General features: G+C 38.5%; 1 pseudogene; it reads right to left on the bottom strand.

The window, feature by feature from the left end:
• Positions 1–424: 424 nt before the first annotated feature.
• On the bottom strand, positions 425–2,407 carry LOC149534615 (putative methyltransferase At1g29790 pseudogene; annotated as a pseudogene).
• Positions 2,408–4,260: the final 1,853 nt, after the last annotated feature.

Genomic DNA, 4,260 nt, shown 5'->3' with positions numbered 1-4,260 from the left:
TCCTACATCAAAAAGTATTAAATAGTCAAAATTAATTTTTTTTCCTAAGCTTAATTTTTCACTTAGTGTGTAATGTTAGGTGGCCCATTTACATTGCTTCTTAATTCTAAAGTTGGTTGTTGGACTTGTAACAAGTTTTTAAACGATTTTAGACATATATTTTATATCTATTCATTTACGCCAAGGCAATCGAAGCAGAACGTCCCGCCATATTTGGCTTTAAGATGATTTTGAAAATGCGGATAGCCAAATGCAAGAGTTGACTGAAATGTGCAATTACGCTTTGAGAATCACGAATCGAACTATGCAAAATCTAAAATATGGGCTAATCCAGCCTCTGCGCTTCTAAGATCTGGATAAGAAAAGGTGCCTGTGAGAGACTAATGCCTCGTGGCTAACTAGACGAACATCGACTTAAAACTGGTTCAGAAAAAAAAACACTGCAATTCGTCGAAAATAATCAATTTGAAGTACAGAATGGGTGAATTCACCATTGCAAGATATCAAATTCATTTTCACTGCTTGAATTCTACAGTTGCACAAGCAGCACATATATTCTCTCTGTTACGCAGAGAAAATCAACAAATCCAAATCTGAACTAATCCTTCAATTCGTAAACCCCCAAAATTTTAAAAACAGCAAAACAATTTCGATCCGAAACAGTTATTTCATTCGACATTTTTTTCTTTCCCGGTCTTCCCCATCAATCTCTCTGAAGAGGCTTCTCGAGGAGGGCAGAGATATAAACTTCCTTAGCCCCCCGATCCATCTTACTCCCAACAGACCACTTAAGCTTCCTGAACCCAAGATTTTCAATCATGGGCACATAGACACCAGTCTCCTTCTCGGTGCAGAAGAAATGATCCAGCCAAAAAACCCCACCGGGCCTCAAGATCCTATAAATATCATACAATATGAACTCCAGCAACCGGGTGGGAATCCAGTTACTGAGAACATGCATGGAATGAACAATATCCAGGGTATTGTCAAAAAACGGCAGCCGCTGAGTGATGGTGATGTAAAGCGGCACAACTCCTCTGGAAGCAATGAAATTGTTGAAAGGTCCATTGAAATTCATGGAAGTAGTCACGATTGTAACATTCCGCTCCCTCATTCTCACCGCAAAGGTCGCCGTTCCGCCCCCAATATCAAGCCCGATACGAATCGTGCCCTTTTTCAGATCCAAAACTTCGTTAATGGAGTAATCGAGGGATCCACCGGGGCCAATCCAGCGGGATTTCTCCCTGTACTGAAGATCAAAACAATCCTTGCAATCCTCAATGCCCGGATGATTTTTCCGGTCGATGAGGCAGGAGTAATCTTTGCAGGTATAAGCAGTCCAGAAAACAGAGGAATTGGGCGGAGTAGTCCACATACATTGGGGAATTGGGTAGGGCTCTTTATAATTGGGGGAACTGTGAGGGATGCAACGGCGGCGAGGAAGGGGCTCGCAGCCCCTGAGTAAGAGCTTTTGGGCCAAGATTTCATCCTCCGGACAGAGCTCCCCTGGTTTGTAGTCCATATACTGGTCAAGATCATCCTTGAGAAGTGCACATGCCTGACCTACAGAGGGCAAAATGGTGTCTGATCCAATATTGGGCGTGTAACCCCGCGGGAGCTTCTTTGGTGAAATGAATTCGACGAGCTCCCTCGGCATTGCTCCTCCTCCCCAATGCACCCACGGATCATTCACGGAATTCATTATTGGGTCCTCGGATTTTAGGGCTTTTGCGCTCACGATCGCCTCCGAGAATTTGCTGGATATTTGAAGCTCTGCCTCCAATTTCATGAGTTCTTGCCTGGTTTGGATCAGATTCGCTATGAGCTCCTCGTGCCCGAATGGGCCATTGATTGGGTAGGAGAAGAGGAACAGAGTGGCCAGATTTGTCGACAGGATGAGCAAGATGAAGTGGAGCTTTGTCATGGCGACCATGGCCCCGTCTGCTGCTTTCCGCTTCGCATGGCCTTCCGAAGACATGGCAGGGGAAAATTTTGTGCAACTGCAGGGGCTGCAATCCGGGGAAGGTTTGTTGGGGGCTTTAATGGAGGAAAGTATCGAGACGCGTGAAGAAAAGTTTTTAGTCGTTTAGCCCATCGTGGGAAGTGGTGGGGTTTTTTCATGTGCCGACATTAGCTTGTTACGCAATTCGCGACTGATTGCAGGGCAACAATGGCGGAACTTTATAAACAGGACGTGTGAGCTGCAGATTCATTCCATGGAGCTTGGGTTCCGTGTGCGATTTCACTGACTGGCAATCTGAGAGGATTCAGATGAATTCTATATCAATTTAGTGTTTCCTGCATTTACTCTACAACGTGGAATATGTGTAAACGATTTCTTTCTGCCTACTTGCAAAGTTTTCCAAATTTATGAGCAGAGTATAATAGTTGCATCTTCTATGCTTTGATTTGCAGTCTTGTTTGAGTAAAATGCAGAGGATCGATTCCTGACCAAATTATTTATTTATTAAGATTGCTTGACATTAAAGATAACCTCTTAACTAAGGAATCTTAGTAAAGAAATTAAATAGTAGACTGGTGCAATTCAAAACTGATTGATTGGTGAATTCTATGCACCGAAAAAGGCAATTGTAAACTAGCCAAGGATTTTCAAGGGATTTCTTTTTGCCAACTTGCTAATAATAGAGTATCCTTGTTTGAGTAATATTCAAAGCATTCCTGATCGAATCGATATAGAAATCTCCATCGCTCTCAAGTTTTCGTCAGTATCGTTGACATTGAATATAGTTATTCCATATTCTTGACCTAGCCAACTAATCAATCTCAATAAAATATTAATTCGTCTTCCTCACATGTATATGCCTTATCTCCGTAAATATTAAAGGAGTTTAATTTTGAACTCATTAATGGGGACTTTTGATGTGTATAGGAAAGGGCAGACAATAGTTGGCTAATTAGTGTGAATTCATGGTGCTACTAAGGAATTGCCAATGTTTCATATATGAAGATTGGACTTTTGGAAGGGCATAGGGTAAAGTTTGGAGCATAGTGATTTATTACTTGATTAATGCACTCTTTGTTAGTCCATGTCGTAAGGCATGGTAGTAAAGTTATCAGGTCACTTTTTTCTATTAATCTATTTCTTGAAAATCATGAAAACGTCAAACAGTTTCATTTATCCTATGGTCATTGTGAATGATTTCTTCTAAAATGATTTTTTAAATTTTAATTCTAGTTTTGTGATTGGTTGTGCTCTTTTTTCCAGTAGTCTTTTTCATTTTCCTGTTGAGAAAATTAGGAAAAATTGGCACATCTGACATACGTCCTGTGGGAATTTGTTGACATTCCAACTTTCGAAACTAATATGCATTCATGTTAGGTTGCAAGTAGCTTCTTCTAGATGAATTGGTGATTCATGTAGAGGCACGGCAAAAGTTTTAATCTCTATTTATCTTGTTGTTGAATTTTGAAGAAGAAGAATTCATTGTTCAAAGAAAAAATATTCTCTATTTTAAAAATTTATAATTCTCAAGAAATTTTTCATTTTCTACTAGCAATTGGTGATAATAATTCTCAGATCTATACCGATTTTGCTAGTGTGAATGGTGCCAAGACATTACTAGGAGATTTTTGACATTATTTTGATCGGGTTTCTCTGAATTTTTATCCTTTGAAGCTTTGCAAATTTAGATGCATCCAAAGACTTTTTCCATTAATATGATTGTTAGCATTGATAGATTTTAGTATGAATTTTGTAAATAATCTCTATTGTAAAATATGATTCCTTCGATTTCTAAGGTTTTTGAAAATATGTTATTTATTATGTTGAAGTGGAGCGTCAGGAAATCCTTAGTTGAAGCACGAAATTCTTATTGATTTTATTAAAAACATTATTTATCACCCACTAACTGTATCTGACAAATCAGACTATGTTTGAACACATTTAGTCTTTCCAAGAATGATGTTTAGGAATTTGATAAAATAAATTTTATTTTCCTAATTAGCATTCTATAGATATTTCACATGGATCATCGGGGTTTTCACATTTTGCATTGATGCAAACTAGGATAGTTACATGTATTGCCCTTGTATTATACTTCACTTCTCTTGAGATTGCATTTTGTTTTGTACATTATAAATTTTCAAAAAGTTGGAGGTAAGTATAGCCTCGTCTTGTTCTCTTCCAAGCAATGAACAATCTTGTTTTTTTGTTTCTCGAGATGAGTTCAATTTTTTTGAGCAAATATGTAGTCAAAAAATTACTGAAGAAATACCAGATATATACTCCACATCAATCAA

The sequence above is a fragment of the Cupressus sempervirens genome, chromosome 10 (genome assembly GCF_028749045.1).
Source record: "Cupressus sempervirens isolate cs-2001-9-10 chromosome 10, ASM2874904v1, whole genome shotgun sequence".
NCBI classification, from domain to species: domain Eukaryota; kingdom Viridiplantae; phylum Streptophyta; class Pinopsida; order Cupressales; family Cupressaceae; genus Cupressus; species Cupressus sempervirens.
This window is presented reverse-complemented; position numbering and strand designations above follow the sequence as displayed.